The sequence below is a fragment of the Odocoileus virginianus genome, chromosome 28, assembly GCF_023699985.2.
Source record: "Odocoileus virginianus isolate 20LAN1187 ecotype Illinois chromosome 28, Ovbor_1.2, whole genome shotgun sequence".
In the NCBI taxonomy this organism is placed as follows: Eukaryota; Metazoa; Chordata; class Mammalia; order Artiodactyla; family Cervidae; genus Odocoileus; species Odocoileus virginianus.
In genome coordinates this window covers 41,821,531-41,841,594 of record NC_069701.1, presented here as the reverse complement: position 1 = coordinate 41,841,594, position 20,064 = coordinate 41,821,531, and the positions used below count along the sequence as shown (strand labels likewise).

At 51.7% G+C, this 20,064-nt stretch overlaps 1 protein-coding gene across 6 annotated transcripts in view; it reads left to right on the top strand.

The window, feature by feature from the left end:
• SHANK2 (SH3 and multiple ankyrin repeat domains 2) overlaps positions 1-20,064 on the top strand; it is a 549,988-nt gene that overhangs the window by 23,135 nt on the left and 506,789 nt on the right. For all 6 annotated transcript variants that reach the window (XM_070457813.1, XM_070457814.1, XM_070457811.1 and 3 more), the window contains exon 2: positions 9,415-9,515. The gene's annotated coding sequence lies outside the window, so the exon portion shown is untranslated. The remainder of the gene's footprint in view (positions 1-9,414; positions 9,516-20,064) is intronic.

The following is a 20,064-nucleotide window of genomic DNA, read 5'->3' as shown; positions in this document are numbered from 1 at the left end:
GGGTCTTTTCCAATGAGTCAGTTCTTCACATCAGGTGGCCAAAGTATTGGAACTTCAGCTTCAGCATCAGTCCTTCCAATAAACACTCAGGTCTGATCTCCTTGAGGATAGACTGATTGGATCTCCTTGCAGTCCAAGGGACTCTCAAGAGTCTTTTCCAACACCACAGTTCAAAAGCATCAATTCTTTGGCACTCAGCTTCCTTTATGGTCCAGCTCTCACATCCATTCATGTGTCTTTTTCAGTTTTGGCTTCTTCTGAGTATATGCCCAGAAGTGGTATTGCTGGGTCCATTCCTGTCCTTTAGTTTTTGATGAAACAGCTTCTTTTCACCTTTGGCAGAACCAGGTTCCACTCTCTCAAGAAGGCCTGCAGTTATGGGGCTGCTCCCGCTGCCTTTCTGGGTGAGAGGTGGTGACGTTTCCTCTGACGGGGGCCCTCGGGGAAGCCTTCTGTGCCCGCTCTGTCACTCCCCAGGGCTCCAGGGTGACCCTCATGCGTTCCCGTCCCACAGAATTAGCTGGAACACTCTCGGGGTGCCGCAGAGCAGAGCTGCGGGCCCGGGAGCTGGATTCCAGGAGCTCTGCTCGGGCGGAGGGGCCCCTGGGGGCGGAGCGGCCGGCTCTGTCCAGGGCACAGGCTGGTGCCTCCTGACTCCCAGCCCAGGACACCGGGCCACTCTGTGCCCGGGGTGAGGCCTCAGGGCCACAGAGCTGTTTCAGGACGCTTCACAATTATGATTTCCATCTCTCCAGAAATGATGAGCACTTCTAAAAATAGCTGCAGAATGCTGAAGGCTAACATTTTAAAACAGTTCAATAATTTAGTTATTCTCCAGCAGGGACAGGGAGGTCACTGTAAAGTGGGTGCTTTTAAAATTTCCTAGAACCCAGTCGCTGCTTGCTGTTTTTCCCCCGGACAATTTGAGATGTAGTTCGCACACCATGCAGTCCACACGAAGGGTTGAATGCACTGCATTTTTAGTAGATTCCTGGGTTGCTCAGCCATTACCACAAGTAATTCTGGGACATTTTTGTCTCCCTTGAAACAAACCCTGTACCTGCTAACAGTTTGCCCCTGACTCCCATCCCCACCTTCCTGGCCCACTGGCAACCTGCTTTCTGTCTCCCTGGGTGTGCCTGCTCGGAGCACTTGATGTCAGTGGAACCTTTGTAACTGACTTCCTTCACTCAGCATCCTATCTGGGCGGTTCATCCAGGTGTGTGCTGTGTCTGCATCCGGGCTGAATGTGGCTCCGTCGCATGGCTGGCTGACATTTTATTTATGTACTCGTGGCTTGGTGGACCTGTGGATTACTTCTGCTTTTTGGCTGTGACGAAGAGAGCGGCTACGAAGATTAGGATTCAGGTTTTGTTGCGGTCATATGTTCCTTTTTTTAAGCTTAAAATTTTTTTAAAAATTCATTTTTGGTTGCATTGGGTCTTCATTGCTACCAGGGCGTTTCTCTAGTTGTGGCGAGCAGGGCCGCTCAGGCTCTCATGGCGGTGGGTTATCTCGCCGAGCACAGGCTCCATAGCACGTGGGCTTATCCGTTGCTCAGGGACATGTGGAATCTTCCCAGACCAGGGATCAAACCCATGTCCCCTGTATTGGCAGGTGGATCATTAACCACTGGACCACCAGGGAAGTCCTGGACCTAATGTTCTTATCAATTTTAGGTATATGCCTTGACATAGAATCATGTATCTTCGGTCGCGTGGCAACTGTGTGTAATTTCATTTGTTTTGTTTTCCACAATGTAGTTTATAACATAGAAAGAACCTCTGTATTTTAAAAATAATTGCAGTTGTAAGAAAGAATACAGAACCACCCTCTGTACCGTCTACCCAGCTGGCCCCACGAGTCGTGTCCTGCAGAACCCAAGGATGACATTTAGTAGGATGCTGGCCGTGTCGCCGTCCAGACACAGTGTTGCCATCAGGGCCAGGGTCTCTCATGCTGGACTTCTATAGCCTCATAGACTCCCTCCTGCCTCACCTGCTTCTCAGCCCCGGCAACCACTAATCTGTCTTCCGTCTCTATAATTTTGTTTCAGTAATTATACAGAAATGAAATTATACAGTAAACAGCTCTCTGGAGTTGGCTCCTCTGTCATCAGAACTCTGCAGAGGGGCTTCCCTGGTGGTCCCCTGGAGTAGGAGGTGGATACGCTCCGTGTTCTTGCCTGGAGAACCCCATGGACAGAGGAGCCTGGCAGCCAGAGTCCATGGGGTCGCAAAGAGTTGGACAGGACTGAGCGACTGACACTCTCACTTCCACTTTCCGAGCATTAATGCTGTGGGTTTTGTGTGATGTTGGTCTTCATTTCCCTGGGGTGAACGCCCACAAGTGTCGTCTGTGGGTTGCACAGTAGCTGCATGTTTGGATTTTTAGGAAACTGCTGCACTGTTTTCCTGCATCGCTCTTGCATTTTATACTCCCATCAGCAGTGTGAGAGCTTGTCTAGCTTCTCACCAGCGTTTGGTGTTACTGTGTCTTCCACTGGCCGGGATGGTGTAGGGACGTAGGTTTTAGTTTCTTTGTTTTAGTGGCTGATGACGTTTTGAGCATCTCCCGTGCCCCTTTGCCACCTGGCTGCCCTCCTTTGTAAAATGTCTCTGCGTGTCTTTTGTCCCTGTCTTAATTGGATGGTCTGTTTTTTTTTTTTAATCCTCTTTATAAGTTTTGAGAGCTCTTTATACCGTGGACACTAGTCCTCTGTTGGATGTGTGCTTTGCAGATATTTTTTCCCATCTGTGATTTGTATTTGTATCCTCTTTTTCACAGAACGAAAGGTTTTCATTTTGATGAGGTCTGATTTATCAGTTATTCTGTGTGTGGCACATGCTTTTGGCATCCGTTTGGCATTCCTAACCCTAGAGCCTGAAGGTTTTCTCCTGTGAGAATTTCTTTTCCAAAGTTTCATAGTTTTGCATTTTACATCTAAGTCCATGATTCATGCTTTTAAAAAAATTTAAATTTTACTGAAAAAAATTTAATTTATTGTTTACTTATTTTCAATTTTTCACACTGCACCATATAGCATGTGACATCTTATTCCCCAACCAGGGATTGAACTGATGCCCCCTGCCTTCGGAGCTCAAGTCTTAACTCCCGCGCCACCAGGGAAGGCCCCAATGATCTGTTTAGAGTTGTTTTTTTTTTTTAATTGAAGTATTGTTGATTGACACTGTTGTGTTAGTGTGAGGTGTCCAGCACAGTGACTCAGTTATCCATTATTGTTGTTTAGAAGCTAAGTCGTGTCCAACTCTTCTGCGACCCCAGGGACTGAAGCCTGCCAGGCTCCTCTGTCCATTAGATTTCCCAGGCAAGAATACTGGAATGTGTTGCCATTCCCTTCTCCAGGGGATCTTCCTGACCCAGGGATTGAACCTGTGTCTCCTCCATTGGCAGGCAGATTCTTTACCACTCAGCCACCAGGCAAGCCCTCAGTTAAACATAGATGGATAAGATGGATACATGTCTAGTTCTTGTTCAAGTTCTTTTCCATTATGGATTATTAAAAATATTGACTACAGTTCTCTGTGCTATACAGGATGCTTTCATTGTTCATCTGTTTTACTACATAATAGTATATCCATCTTCCCTGGAGAAGGAAACGACACCCCACTCCAGTATTCCTGCCTGGAGAATCCCAGGGACAGAGGAGCCTGGCGGGCTATGGTCCGTGGGGTCACAAGACTTGGACACGACTGAGTGGCTAAGCCAGTGTATCTGTTAATCCTAAGCTCCTAATTTGTCCTCTCCCCACCCCTTCCCGCCTTGGTGACCATAGTTTGTTCTCTATGTCTGTGGGTCCGTCTCTGTTTTGTGGATAAGTTCCTTTGCGTCCTTCGTTTAGATTCCACATGTGAGTGCTATCCTGATGTTTGTGTTTCTGTGTCTGACCCGTTTCACTCAGCATGACTGTCTCTGGATGCATCTGTGTCGCTACAAATGGCATTATGTCACTCTTTTTTATGGCTGAGTAATATTCCACTGTATATATGTACCACATCTTCTTTATCCATTCCCCTGTTGATGGAATTTAGGCTGCTTCCATGTGTGGCCTGTTGTGAATAGTGCTTCTCTGGACTTGGGTGGTGGTGCATGCATCTTTCTGGATAAGTCTCGTCTGTGTGTGCGCAGGAGTGGGATTGCTGGGTCATCCTGTGAGGCTCGGGTTGGTGGTGCTGGTGCAGTTGCTCAGTCGTGCCCGACCCTTGCGACCCCATGGGCTGTAGCCTGTCAGGCTCCTCTGTCCGTGGGATTCTCCAGGCAAGAATCCTGGGGCGGGTTGCCGGTTCCTTCTGCAGCTCCAGCCATTAAGGCTCGGGTTAATGGCTCTCATTTGCTATCAGTGTCCAGTTGCTTCGGCACCTTTGTTGGGGGGCCACCTTCCTCTGTTGAGTTGCTTTTATGACTTTGTGTGGGTCTGTTTCTGGGCTCTCTGTTGAATTCTGTTGGCCTGTGTCCCTGCCTGTCCCCCAGAATGCCAGCGCCTTGGTTCCTTTAGCTGTAAGTCTTAAAATTGGGTGAACTGAAGGCTCTCAGTTTATTCTTTTTCAAATTTGTTTTAGTAATTCTAGGTCCTTTGCTTTCCCATATAAATTTCAGAATAATACCATCTGTATCTACCAAAAGAAAAAAAATCTTGCTGAGATCGTGTTTCACCCAAGTGTTTTCAATTTGGGGAAAGTTGATGTCTTGAGTGTGTTGAATTTTCCAACCCATGAACGGGGTTTGCCTCTCTGCTTCCTTGAAAAGTGAAAGTGAAAGTGTTCGTCACTCAGTCATCTCTGACTCTTTGCAGCCCTGTGGACTGTAGCCGACCAGGCTCCTCTGTCCACGGGATTCTCCAGGCAAGAACACTGGCGTGGGTTGTCATTCCCTTCTCCAGGGGAGCTTCCCGACCTAGAGATGGAACCCAGGTCTCCTGCACTGCAGGCAGATTCTTGACTGTCTGAGGGCTTCCCTGGCGGCTCAGCTGGTAAAGAATCCGCCTGCAATGCAGGAGACCTGGGTTCAACCCCTGGGTTGGGAAGATCCCTTGGAGAAGGGAATGGCTACCCACTTCAGTATTCTGGCCTAGAGAATTCCATGGACTGTATAGTCCACGGGATCACAAAGAGTCGGACGCGACTGAGCGACTTGCACTTATTGAGGCACCAGGAAAGCCTAAATCCTTAGATGTTCTTTTATTTTTCACTGATTTATGTAGACTTCAGCGTAAAAGTTTTGTTAGATTCACACCTAAATGTTTTTTTGAGAAGTTACAAATGGTATTGGATTATACATTTGGTTGTCCACATGTTCATTGCTAGTATACTACTGCTACTGCTAAGTCATTCAGTCGTGTCCGACTCTGTGCGACCCCGTCCCTGGGATTCTCCGGGCAAGAACACTGGAGTGGGTTGCCATTTCCTTCTCCAATGCATAAAAGTGAAAAGTGAAAGTGAAGTCGCTCAGTCATATCCGACTCTTAGCGACCCCATGGACTGCAGCCCACCAGGCTCCTCCATCCATGGGGTTTTCCAGGCAAGAGTACTGGAGTGGGGTGCCATTGCCTTCTCATTGCTAGTATAGGGGGATGCATTTGACTTTTATATGTTGATCCTGTATTTTGTGACTTTGTTCAACTCTTTTATTATTTGTAGGAAGTGTTGTCTTGGAGATTCCTTGGGATTTTCTACAGTCTTGTCACCTGCAAATGGGAGCAGTTTTATTTCTATCTTCCTGATCAGGGGGCTTACTTGGTGGCTCAGACAGTAAAGAATCCACCTGTGTTGCAGGAGACCTGAGTTCGATTCCTGGGTCGAGAAGATCCCCTGGAGTAGGAAACGGCAGCCCGGTCCTGTATTCTTGCCTGGAGAATCCCAGGGACAGAGGAGCCTGGCGGGCCACAGTCCACAGCGTCGCAGAGTCGGGCACGACCGAGCGACTAACACTTTCACTTTCCTGATCTGTACGCTTTATATCTTCTTTTCTTGCCTTTTCTGTTGCCTGGAGCATCTACTGCTGTGTAGAGTGAAAATGACTAGAGCAGACATCCTTGTTCCTCGTCACAGAAGGAAAGCGTTTCATCTTTCCCTATTTGGAATAATGTTAGCTGATTACATGAAGTTTTGCAGATTCTCTTGATCAGGTTGAAGAATTTCCCTTCTTCCTTTTTTGCGGGGGAGAATTTGTCACAGATGTTGAATTTTGTCGAATGCTTTTTCTGCATTGATTGCTTTGACTGTGTGATTTTCCTTCTTTAACCTATTGGTGTGGCGTATCACATAAATTAATTCTTTTAAAAAGAGATTGAACCAGCCTAGCATTCCAGAAATAAACCTTACTTGTCTTGATCTATAATTCTTCTCTTGTATGGTAATTGCTTAGCTCTTATTTGTTAGTATTTTGCTAAGGATTGTTTTTCCATCTATATTTGCGGGATATGGGCCTGTGATTGTCTCTTTGCCTGGTTTCAGTGTCAGTATCATATTGGTTCCATAAAATAGATTGGATTCTGTTTTCTGGAAGATACTGTATAGTGTGTACTCAGTTATTCAGTCGTGTCTGAGTCTCTGCAGCCGCATGGATTGCGGCCTGCCAGGCTCTTCTGTCCACTGAGTTTTCCAGCAGTAATACTGGAATGGGTTGCCATTTCCTACTCCAGATATTTTATAGAATTGATACTAACTCTCTGAACATTTCATGGAATTCTCTGGTGAAACTATTTGGGTGTGGCGATTTCCTCTTTCTTACAAAAACGTGTGTTTTATAATGAGGAACTCAATCTTGTTAATAGCCGTAGGGCTTCTGAGATTACCTATTTCATACAGAATGAGCTGTAACTTTGCATTGCTTGGAGAATTGGTTTCTCTCATTTAAATGGTGTACTTTAAGCGTGTGGAGCTGTTTACCCTCAGTGCCTGCAGGGTCTATAGTAATATCCTGTGCTACATTCCTGGAATTGGTAATTTGAGCCGTTTCTGTCTTTTTTGGATAGTTTTGTCAATTTTATTGACTTTTATGAAGAGCCAGCTCATCATTTCATTGATTTTCTCTATTGTTTTTTTGGTTTTGTTTTATTTATCTTTACTCCTTTGATTATTTTCTTCCTTCCTTCAAACCTTTGCTTTGGATTTATTTTCCTCACCTTTTACTAGCTTCCTGAGATGGGAACTTAGACTTCAATTTTCAATTATTCTTTTTCTTTTTTTCCCTTCTCTGTTTTCTTTTAAAAAAATTTTTACTGGAGCATTGTTGTTTTTAGCTGCTCAGTCATATCTGACTCTTCGTGAGCCCATGGACTGTAGCCTGCCAGACTCCTCTGTTCATGGGATTCTCCAGGCACGAATACTGGAGTGGGTTGCCATTTCCTTCTCCAGGGGATCTTCCCGACTCAAGGATCCAACCTCCGTCTCCTGCATTGGCGGGCAGATTCTTTGCCACTGAGTCAGCAGGGAAGCCCTTCTACTGGAGTCTAGTTGATTTAAAACGCTGTGTTAGTTTCCGTTGTCCAGCAGCATGACTTTTTGATGGTGTGAAAATGATACATATTCAGTAGAGACTGGACTTTGAATCTTGAATGTTGACCTTCCTGGGCCTGTGACACGTGGAGCCATCCTCTGTCGTGGCGGGAGCAGTGAGCTGTGGCTCAGCCACGTGGTCACAGGGGTGAGCGACCAACGCGAAACCACTCTGTACCCGGACGGCCATCCTGCTTTTCACTTTCAGGACAGTTCCCAGTAAATTTAGTGAGATAGTCAGCACGTCGTTATACAACAGGCTTTGTGTTAGATCATTTGGTCCAAGTGTTCTGAGTATGCTGAAAGGAGGTGTGACTGAGCTGTGACGTTCAGTAGCTGGGTGTATTACGTGCATTTTCGAGTTACGGTATTTCCTACTTATTTACCCAGATGGCACCCCATCATGTATCAAGGAAGACCTGTATTTCCTTGTTGAGATTTTCTGTTCTTTTATTCAGTGAGGTTTTCTGTTTTTACGTGTTTCCAGTGTGTTCACAGTTAACTTGTTGAAGCGTTTTTGTTTTTGCCGCTTCAGACTCAGTTTCAGCACAAACATCTCTGTCCGCTCAGTGATGTCATCCACCGGTTGGCTTTCACGCATTTGAGATCTTCCTGGATTGGGGGATGACGAATGGTTTTCAGTGGACATGTGCACAGTTTTGTATTCTGCCGCGAGACCGTCGGTCTCATCGAGCCTGCCGGTTTAGCCCGTTTGTTCAGACGTCACTCTCAGCCCGCTGAAGGCAGACGTCCAGGGTCCTTGGTTGAGCCCCGCTGATACCCCAGTGGGGAGGCTCCTTGCTGTTGCCTGTGGGGGAGGGGACCTGCTCCCCATGTGGTCTCCACGGATACGAGGTGGGGGTGGCCTCACTTGCTGGCGATGGGGAAGGTCCTTACTCTCTGTTAACACTCTTCTGACCACTGAGGTGAGGGAGGGATGCTGTGTGCATGTGGAAGTCCAGTCTCCACGTGGTGTCTGTGTTAATACAGTGGAACTGGAGGAGGATGCGTGCCTGCTCGGTGGGGAAGAAAGTTCCAGCTCCACAGCTTGGTTTATCTGCCCCCTCCCTCCCCGTGGAGGTTTGAGTGCCTGTGACGGCCACTCGAGGGGACGTCCAGGCTGCCCCCTTGGCCTCTGCTCCTGGGACTCAGGGTGGGGGCCGAAGTTCTTCTGTGACATCTGGGTGAAGTAGCGGAGTGATTGCCTGAACGTTTTTTTTTCCTGTTTTGCTGCCATTTTCCTGGTTTTTTTTCCTGGAGAGAGTAGTCATTCTTTGCAGCTTTTCCCCCCTGCTTCAACTGGTGTTTCAGCTGAAGCTCCAGTCATTTGGCCACCTGATGGGAAGAGCTGACTCTCTGGAAAAGGCCCTGATCCTGGGAAAGATTGAAGGCAGGAGGAGAAGAGGGCAGCAGAGGATGAGATGGTTGGATGGTATCGCTGACTCAACAGACACGAGTCTGAGCGAGCTCCGGGAGGTGGTGGAGGACGGGGAGCCTGGCGTGCTGCAGGCCAGGGCGCTGCAGAGAGTCGGACACGACCGAGCAGCTGAAGAGCAGCACCTGGTGGTCTGACCATCGGCTTCTCAGCTCCCAATCTGGGACACGAGGCAAAAACCCAACTCAGAGGACCGACGGCTGTGCCGCTCCCTGGGTCCCTGGTCCCTGACCCGCCTGCCTTCTCTCCACCCCTCCGAGTCTTTGGTTTGGTTCTTATACAACGTCCTGCGGTTTTTGTTGCAGGTTTTGGGAGGAGTGGGGGAAGTGCATCTGTGCCATCTTTCAGGAAGCAGAAATGCAGCTGATGCTTTTCAGCTCGCAGGCCTCAGAGCGCTTGTAGCTGTGACTTCTGCCTCCTCGTGGAGCCTCCGTCTGACGGCGCCCTGGTTGTCTCTCTCAGCTCTGGACATGTCTCCTGTCTCCCTGCCTTGACCCATTGGAGCGCGGTCGGTTCTGGTTCTGAGAAGCCTTCCGGCGGTGCCCAGTCTGCCAGCGCCTCTGGTGAGTTAGAACATCTTCAGTGCCATGGTGTGGACTGCCTCCCCGCTTTGGCACCCCGGCCGGAGGACAGCGGTTCCTCGTGGCCAGGGCTCCAGTCCCTGTGGCAGAGTTGTGGGGGGGGTTGTCCTGGGTGCTGGAGGAACACACCTGCCCTTGGTGCCCTTGGGGGGACTCAGCGGGACTGTGGCTGAGACCCCAGTCTGGCTGTTCGTCTCTGCTCCGAGATGTCCTGGCTGGACTCAGCTGGCACGGCTCAGGGTAGGTGGGGGAGGAGGTGTGACCGGCGCCCTGCCTCCACTGTTTCATAGGCCAGGAGATGCCTGCTTGTGTCCGGCGCGGGGACCACAGAGGGAAGCCTGCAGCCTGTGGTTCGGTGGAGCTGAGATGTGCTCTGAGCTCGCAGTCTGACGCCCATTGCTGGTTGCATGTTGACCATCTACCATGTGCTCCTCTGGAGTCGTTTATCTGTAATTTGTGCTTAAAATGGGCTTGTTCTGAGTGTTGCCTGGACGCTGGGCTTTACCACGCTGACCTCGTGAGGCAGGGGCCCCAACTGCCGTCCTCGGGTGAGGGGCTGGGCCCCCAGCGGTGAGACCCCCTGCTCCGGGCCTTGCTGGTCCCGAGAGGCTCTGCCCGGCTGTGGCTCTGCACACCCTGCGCTCCTTGTGGTGTCACAGCCGGCCGCCCAGCCTGGGGACCAGAGAGGCAGGTCTGTGAGGTCCACTCCCGCTTGGACATGTTTTTCAGGCTTTTTAAAAAATGTATCACCTATCCAAGGAGACATTTTAAACCCTTGTTTCAAATTGTCCACCCCAACGAGATTTTAATACATGGACGTGCTGTGTATCTGTTTATGGTTTGCTTGTATATCGCTGCTTTCTGCTTAAGAACACTGAGACCCATTGCACCTTCCCAGATCCTGATAAGAAGGAGAAGAACATCCTAGGGTTACGAGTACCCCAGGCAGGAGCAGAATGTCAGGGCCGCTGCCCCAGCCCTGGTCACCTTCCGCTTTAGGGTGGGGGAGCACCTGCTACCACTGGCTTCCCGGGCCTCCAGTCCTGCCTGAGATCCAGTTCAGCCCCTTGCGCTGTCCTTGTGCAAGCCCTCCCATGAGGCCGTGGTCCCTCCGTGTGCCGCGAGTTGCTTCTCTGGCCCCTGCTCCCGCCCTCCCCCCAGTGCACGTGGTTGCTGTCCTGGCAGGCGGGCGGTGACGGGGTTCTGGGAGGACTGCAGGCCCGCTGTTCCGGCCAAGTGGGCAGAGCCTGCAGTCCCCTCGTCCTCTGACCGTCCGAGAAGCTGGATGCAGTTCCCTCGTGGGGAAGCCCCTGGCGCCGATCTCCACAGCTGCTCACTCGCGTGGCTCCACGGAGAGCTGACAGGTGGGTGCACACCATGGGTGGCTCTCGTGGAGGCTGTGGCTACCCTTTCCTCTAGCGGCGGAGCAGGCTCGGAGAAGGAGGTGTCCAGGTTTGAGGGAAGGTCCAGCACTCGGCTGAACTGCGTGGCCTTGTCCCCACCCGCGAGCTCTGGACTTGGGCCTTGCTTAGGGTCTTTATGGTGGCAGCCGGGGGCAGGGCACAGAGCCCCCCAGCAGCATGTTTCTGCATTTGTTGGGGGGCCGTCTGCCCCAGGCTGGGTGGGGGCTTGTTGGCTTATGACCAGGTCGAACCTCCCTGAGGCTGGGTTTGTACCAAGGCCCACTCACCTTCTCCTGTCTCCTTTCTGAGAAAAGGACCCTTGACCGATTGACCCGAGCGCTTGCCTGTCCCTGGCCCGGGGTCGGGAACCCTGCGTCAGGGCTGGGCCTCCAGCGCTTCTTCGGGAACTCCTCTCTGCTGGCCCTAAGTGGTGGGAGCTGTGGTCTAAGAATCCATCTTTGTGATCGTGGTCATTGATACACCAGGGGAAGAGAAGAGGAACGGCTGGACTGGGCGGCCCTTTAGGCTGGGAGTGGATGCACTGTCAGCTTGCTCTGCCGGCCAGTGCGCCTTTCACCCGCAGAGTTGGTCATCTCCAGGACAGGGGGCCTCGGGGGGCTAGGTGTTTACAGAGGGATGAGCCTCAGGGGAACCTCCCAAGGCCTTTCAGCTGGAGAAGGATGGTGGTCTTGTGCTGTGGATGGAGGAGGGGAGTTTCCATCTCTCGGGGGTCAGTCTTCGTGAGCTCAGGAAGTGCTGCGTCCCGAGGGGGTTGGGGGAATGGAGGCAGAATTCTCCATCAGGCCCAGGTTTGTCTGCGTGCTTCATCTTCCTCTCAGCTGTTTTTCCTGCATCCTCAGGTGTCCCACAAAGGGACCCTGCCTTTCAGCGACCTCCGGATGTCCCAGAGGCCGCCGTTCATCGTGGACGCCCCTGCATGGGCGCCCCATGGCCCCTGTCCTGGCCACTGCGTCCCCTTGCAGTGGAGATGGTCATCATGTAGCAAAACGGTGTGGATTTCAGGGATTCTGGGTTTCAGGCCTTGGAAGCAATCCCTTCCTTTGCCACTTGGAAAAACATGGAAAATGACCCTTGGGTGGTAATTTAGGGAGCAGCCAGGATGTTACATAACGTGGCAGAGGGTTTCACTTCAGAGTAATGGAAATAACGCACAGTGTTGTGAATTCTCACCCGTGATTGAAGGTGCTACCTTGAATGGATGCAGAGATTACGTTTTCATGAAGTTGTGCTCAGTTGCTAAGTTACGTCTGACTCTTTGTGACCTCATGGACTGCAGCACGCCAGGCTTCTCTGCCCTTCACCATGAACCCTAAGCGTCCTGTGACGTATGGATTACCCAGGGTTATCTCATTGGGCCTTTAATGCCATCACAAGAGGCCTTACGACAGGCAGGTCTGAACAGAGGAGACCCTGTGAAGGCAGGGGCCGGAGGGGTGCAGCCGTGAGCGGGGACACCTGGAGCCCCTGGAGGCCGGAAGAGGCAGGAAGGCCCCTCCCCGAGAGCCTTGGGAGGGAGCCAGCTCTGTGACGCCTGGATTTCCGTCCCGTGAACCTGGTTCCAGACTTTCGGCCTCCAGGATTGGGAGAGGATACATTTGTGTCTCCCAGCCTGCGGCCCTTTGTCACAGCAGGTTCTGGACAGTCATATGCCACGTGAATCCCGATTTCACTGTGGTCGGGGGACAGGGTCACATTTCAGTGAGGAGGAAGGGAAGTGGGGCCTCGCGTGCGGCTGGGGCTCAGGATTTGAACAGACTTACTTTGATGGCTAGCTAGTCACCACGGGAAGACGTGATGCCCTTTCCCCAGGTCACAGTGGCCCAGCTGAAATCTTGGGGAGTGGGCTTGGCACTGGTGTGGGCAGGACTGCCATCACCCTGTCACTCTCTGCAGGATGCGCCCCAGGTAAACTGCTGGGAGAGGCGTTCAGTTCAGTTGCTCAGTCATGTCCAACTCTTTGCGACCCCATGGACTGCAGCACACCAGGCCTCCCTGTCCATCACCGACCCCTCAAACTCGTGTCCATTGAGTCGACAATTCCATCCAACCATCTCATCCTCTGTCGTCCCCTTCTCCTTCCATCTTCAATTTTTCCCAGCATCAGGGTCTTTTCAAATGAGTCAGTTCTTCCCATCAGGTGGCCAAAGTATTGGAGTTTCAGCTTCAGCACCAGTCCTTCCAGTGAATATTCAGGACTGATTTCCTTTAGGAAGGCCCTGAGCACCTCCCCTCTCAGCCAGACTGAGCCTGAGGTCCGCACGCCGGGCTCTCACTGCTGACCCCCACAGAAGTGCCCCGAGTGTCCCCCACGATGTCCGCTTTCAGCGCTTCCACCCGCTTGCAAGGCCTGGAGGTCAAGTGGGCACCCCGAGCCCTGCCCACACGCTTCCTGCCTGTGGTCTTTCTGGGTGGGTAAATTCTGCTCCGGCCACCCCAGGACCTTCACCTCTCACCAGAGCAGAGGGAGCCAGGAGGCCCAAGGGGTTGGGGAACCTGCCAGGCCATGCCCACCCCTCATGGGAACACGCGGCTCCACACTGTCCGTGGGCCTGTTTCCCGTGCCCTTGACTGTCAGGAGACCCCACCTCCCAGGAGGGTTCCCCGTCTCCACCCTTGCACACTCTCTGAGACCTGTCATTGCCCCCAGCTCCCAGGGCCTGCCCAGGACGCAGCTGCACCCTCTGGGCATCTCGGGGCCATTTGGGGGAACGAGCCCAGCGCCCCTGGGTTTCCTTCTGCTCCTCTGCCCCCCACCTCCTCCAGCCACGTTAGACCTGGTCGCCCACTGAGACAGGTGGGGAGGGGAACATCCCCCCGAGTCAGGAGGGGGACCTGAAGAGCTGATGCCGGAACGACGCTGGGCTTCTCAGAGCCCTGGGGTTGGAGTGCGATGTCGAGAAGGCCGCACCGGTCCAGGTGGACCGGAGTCTCCACGGGAGCTGCTGGTTTCTTCTGAGGACTGCGATGGAGGCCATGCGGTCTCGGGAAGGCCGTGCTGGTCATTGTGCTCCTCGTATAGATCCTCCCAGATCTCTCGGCCGAGGGGGGGCCGCGCCGCTCACGTGGACCCTCCCAGATCTCTCGGCCGAGGGGGGGCCGCGCCGCTCACGTGGACCCTCCCAGATCTCTCGGCCGAGGGGGGTCCGCGCGGCTCATGAAGATCCTTCCAGATCTCTCGGCCGAGGGGGGGCCGCGCCGTCATCTCGGCAGGCGGAGCCCTTCCCCTGAGCTGCGTGTGCGAGCCGGCCACGTCTACCACAGCCCCTGCACACAGCACCTGGGCCAACTCACCGATGCTCCCTGCTGGGCTGAGGACGATCGAGGATGAGGAAGAATTGGGTTTGTTGACCCACATGGGTCATCTCAGTCCTAGGAAAAGGGGTGTGTCTTTCATGTTGCTTTTGACTCGGAACCTGAGCCAAGGACCGGGAACTCTTGGGCGTCTTGTTGAAATCGCAGGTTCTAAGACCTCCTCCAGTTCAGTAGGAATCTGCCTTGTTAGTTTACTAACTGATTCTGCTGCAGGCCCCACTGAAAGAGCTCTGCTTTAATGTCGGGTCATGCTGTGTTTAGTTGCTCTGTCATGTCTGACTCTTTGGGACTCCATGGACTGTTAACATTGGGTTAAAGACCAGTAAAACTCCACCAGAACCATCAAGCTATGACCAGCTCCTGGGAGGACAGTGTGGCTTCGCAGCCACATGTGCTTTTTTCTCTCTGAGCCTCCTAGCAGCCAGGGGGAAAAGGGAAAGCTGCGCTAGCAGAGCTCTCTCTTCTAGTCTGAGTTCACCTGGAGATCAGGTTTCCTTAGTGCTCTAGTCTAGGAGGAATGCTCTCAAGTGGTGTTTTCAGTTGGGGTTTGACCAAAAACGCCCCAGTAGTTTTCATACTCTGTTTGACCTCAGTGAAAGCTGAGGACATGACAAAACCTTTTCTCAATTATTATTTTGGCTGTGATGGGTCTTCATTGCAGTGCACGGCCTTGCAGCATCACGAAGCTTAGTTCCCTGACCAGGGATCAAACCCATGTCCCCTGCATTGGACAGCAGATTCTCAAGTGCTGCACCATCAGAGAAATCCCATAGCAAAAACCTTTTTGAGATGGACACTAAGCTGAGAGGTTCAAGTGTATTATAGTCTCATATTTTGAGGTGATTCAGGCGTAGAATTCATGGAACTGTGGGCAGTGCTAGCTCTGCCCAAGGACAAGGCTTTTCACAAAAGAGAATCGAAGAAAAGAGATAAAAGAGAGTTGAATGATTCTATAGCATGTGATTCCATTTTATATGAAATGCCCCCAAAAGGCAAATTTGTAGAGATAGAAAAAAGTCATGAGTGGTTGCCAGGGGTGGTGGGGCTGGGAATTTGGGAGGTGATGGCTGAGAATGATGGTGTTCCTGAGACTGTGTAGCTGTTTTAATATGGGCAGAGGTGGTGGTCTACCCAACTCCATGATCACAGGAGAGCCCGCTGAATGGTACCTTCCTGAGAAATCTGTGTGCAGGTCAAGAAGCAGCAAAACTGGACGTGGAGCAACGGACTGGATCCAAATCGGGAGAGGAGTACATCAAGGCTGTATATTGTCACCCTGCTTATTTAACTTACATGCAGAGTACATCATGTGAAATGCCAGGCCTGATGAAGCACAAGCTGGAATCAAGATTGCTGGGAGAAATATCAATAACCTCAGACATGCAGATGACACCACCCTTATGGCAGAAAGTGAAGATGAACAAAAGAGCCTCTTGATGAAGGTGAAAGAGGACAGTGAAAAAGCTGTTTTAAAAGTCAACATTCAAGAAATGAAGGTCATGGCATCTGCTCCCATCACTTCCTGGCAAATAGATGGGGAAACAATGGAAACAGTGACAGACTTTATTTTCTTGGGCTCCCAAATCACTGCAGATGGTAACTGCAGCCACGAAATTAAAAGACACTTGCTCCTTGGAAGAAAAGCTATGACAAACCTAGACAGCTTATTGAAAAGCAGAGACATTACTTTGCTGACAGAGGTCTGTCTAGTCAAAGCTGTGGTTTTCCCAGTAGTCATGTGTGGATGTGAGAGGTGGACCATAAAGAAAGCTGAGCGCCGAAGAATTGATGCTTTTGAACTGTGGTGTTGGAGAAGACTCTTGAGAGTCCCTTGGACAGCAAGGAGATCCAACCAGTCCATCCTAAAGGAAATCAACCCTGAATATTCATTAGAGGGACTGATGCTGAGGCTGAAGCTCCAATACCCTGGCCACCTGATGTGAAGAGCCAACTCATTGGAAAAGACCCTGATGCTGGGAAAGGTTGAAGGTGGGAGGAGAAGGGGATGACAGAGGATGAGATGGTTGGATGGCATCACTGACTCAATGGACATGAGTTTAAACAAACTCACAGAGATAGTGAAGAACAGGGAAGCCTGTGGTGCTGCAGTCTGTGGGGTTGCAAAGAGTCGGACATGACTGAGCGACTGAACAAGTGAGTTGTATGGCATGTGGATTATATCTTCACCAAGCTGTTTAAAAAAAATAATTGATGACATGTTTGCGTGTTATGCTGAGTCCAAGATTGTGTGCTGGAGAGCTGGAAGGAGACGATTTGTCCCGACGGAGCCTCACGGAGCTTCCTTGGGGCAGGGAGGCCTCCGGGGCTGCAGCCTCCTGGGAGGCCTCTAAACCCTGGCCCCGAGCAGCGGGCCAGCCCTCAGGTCAGCGGGGCTCCCGCCCTGGCCCCAGGGTGTGTGTCGTGTGTCTGAGGATCCCAGGCGCTGGTTACGTGTTCTCACGTGTTGCTGTCTCTGTTCCCTGAGATATTTTTACCTCCAGGCCCGAGGCTGCTGAGTGAGATCTTTGGCTCAGGGCTTGCCCGCATCGAGGTGTGGAGGGTGGTTTCTCTGAGTGGAGCAGGCTGTGTGTGTCCTGGGTTCTCCCGGCAGAGGCTGGGTCTCTCCCTTGCTCTGAGCCTGTGCCAAGTGAGTGGAAGTAGCCCAACGGGAATGACTTAGATCTGGTCTCTGGGTGGGGCCGGATTTACTGAGGCTCATAGAGACAGCTTCCTGGTAAGAGAGAAGTTAGATGAGACTGAATGCAAGCAAAGTGATATTCCTGTGACTGTAAATTTACATGTGTATCTTACTCCAGTATTCTTGCCTGGAAAATCCCATGGACAGAGGAGCCTGGTGGGCTACAGTCCATGCGGTCGTGAAAGAGTCAGATATGAGTTAGCAACTAAACAACAGAGCGGCAATAACAGTTTCAAATGAAAAAAGTCATGTCGCCAAATCAGGAGTTTTCTAGGTTTGGTAACACTGGGCGTTAGCCACATATTCACAAGGGGGTGGCTCTTGTGAAACAGGGCTCCAAGGGGCTGTGTGGGGGGAATCCGGTGGAGAACCTGGTGTCTGGATCTCCCTGCTGTTCTGCAGACCTGGGATTCGCCCAGCAGAGGGTCTCACACAAGCCCCGGCTGGGCAGGGGCTGATGCCAGCCTGTGGTCCAGCTCTCCTGGAAGGGTCAGCTGCCGTGTGGCTTTATAACTGCGGGGAGTCAGCGATTCGTTGACTTCACCTTTCCTTGGAACGAACAAGGGAGAAGTCAGAGAGACTGTAGCTCACCAAAACAAACACATCAGCCTTCCACTGAATGACGTTTTTCGTATCTCGGACGGTTGGAAATAAAACTCAAGGTGTTTGCATGGATGCAAATTGTCCCCTTTGCTTCCTTTTCTCTTTTTTGCTGTTGACATTTTTATTCTATTACAAACTATCGCCTGTTTGCCTAGGTAGCGAGCCGGTCTCTGTCATTTTGCTGTGGTCCCATAGCCATGGATGGAAAAACAGGGCAATTTACCTGTGTGTCAGGCGCACAGCCGGGGATGGAGGGACAGGCTGCTGTTCTGCGTTCTCTGAATATTTACGCTCCTGTTCCTCTTTTGTGTTTATTCCTTCCACCCGGATGGCAGGTACACAGCCGCCTTCCAGCGCTCCTTCTCCCTGGGTGTTTTTAGAGAGAGCGGCTCCACTCACCAGAGCTGTCTCATAGTCACGAAATGGATTCAAAGTGATATTCAATCCGGCGACTAGGACGTTGGAATGTAGTTCAGGCCCATTGGGCATTTCTTTTGCACATCCTTTAATTCTTTGGGAATATAATGGGTTCAGTGCCGTGTTAGTTTCTGCCGTCAGTGAAGTGAATCGGCTGTGTGTATACATGTAGCCCCTCCTCCTGTGGCCTCCCTCTCACCCCTCCTCCTCACCCATCGAGGTCGTCACAGAGCCCCGATTTGAGCTCCGTGTTCCTTATGGTACAGACGCTTCCCACCAGCTGCCTGTTTCACACCTGGTAGTGTTTAAATGTCAGTCATATATACGCTGTGTCCACACGTTCATTCTCTACGTCTGTGTCTCTACTCCTGCCCTGGAACTAGGATCATCTGTACCATTTTTCTGGATTCCACGTATATGCATTAATGTATGATATTTGTTTTTCTCTTTCTGACTTAATTTCACTCTGTATGATAGAGTCTAGGTGCATCCCTGTCTCTACAAATGACCCAAATTTCATTCCTTTTTTATTGCTGAGTGATATTCCACTGTATAAATGTCCCACATCTTTATCCATTCATCTGTTGATGGACATCTAGGTTGTTTCTGTGTCTTGGCTATTGTGAATAGTGCTGCTGTGAACATAGGCGTGTATGTATCTTTTTGAATGGAAGTTTTCTCTGGCTGTCTGCCCAGAAGTCAGATTGCTGGATCATACGATATTTCTGTTTTTAAGGGAGTGAGTGAAGTAGCTCAGTCGTGTCCAACTCTTTGTGACCCTGTGGACTGTAGCCTACCAGGCTCCTCCCTCCATGGGATTCTCCAGGCAAGAATACTGGAGTGGGTTGCCATTTCCTTCTCCAGGGGATCTTCCCGACCCAGGGATCAGACCCGGGTCTCCCGCGTTGCAGGCAGACGCTTTAACCACTGAGCCGGCAGGAACCTAAATTGCTGGGTCCCGTGGTAACTCTGTTTTCTGAGGGCTCTGCACACTCTTCTCCATAGAGGCTGCATCTCTGCATCCTCACCAGCAGTGGAGGGGGCGCCCTTCCTGAGGAGATGCTGGTTCTGTGGCATCTGTATCCTGCATCCTGCCCAGGACTGTCTCCGTGGCGGTGTCCAGGGAGGGAACTAGTTCATGTGACAGGAAGCACACCCCTGGGCTTGCTTCTGTGTCTCTGATCAGGCCGCAGCTGAGGGGTCCAGGTGAGACCTGGGTGGGGCTTGCCCTAAAAGTGCAGCGGTGGCTGGTGGGGGCAGACACCCAGTGTATGTGATGCACACCTGTGTCTGCCGTCCCAGGCAGCACCGTGTCCTCGTCTTCACGTGGGGAGCCTGTCACCTGAGAACTTGTCCATGGGGACCGGTCCATCCCCGCACAGGCTCACCTTACCTGGGAGTTGGCCACTGTTCCAGGCAGTGCAGATGGGAAGCGAGTCGGATCCTGTTACCTGCCTTGTGGGGGTGGGGACGTTGTTCCTGCAGCCACCTCGAGCCAGGAAACGTGCCCACAAGCCAGGGTGCTTGTCCTCGTCCTCCGGTTACTCTGGGAGCAGGCTTCTCCAGATTTCCTCTCTGTGGTATTTGATTCTTTTTTTAGATTTACCTGTTTTACTTTTATGCAAGTGACCTACCTGCCAGTACATCAATCCAGGTATCAGATTCCCCACCTCTCCTATGCAGCCCTGCTCCTGAGAACTTCAGTCACTTACAGGACCGGCTATTCAGGGACCCTCAGACCACCCTCAAGTTCAGAGATTCTCTGGAAGAACTCGCAGGACTCAGCCAAGCTGCTGTAGTCACACTTCGTTGCAGAGAGAGGACACAGGTGGAATCAGCCGGTGCACAGGCTCCTGGGCCAGGGGCCGGGGGGCCGGGGGCCGGCTTCCAGCTGTCCTGTCCCAGAGGACTCTCGCAGCAACACTCGACTCTTCCAGAAGCCCTGTGTGACCGCACGTGTGAGCTGCCGCCAACCAGGAATCCTGCCCAGGGAGCATTAGGGAGTCCAGGGGTTTTCCTGGGGGTCGGTCACAGAGGCATGGCAGACCACCCGCAGGCGGAGCTTAGCCTCCAGCCC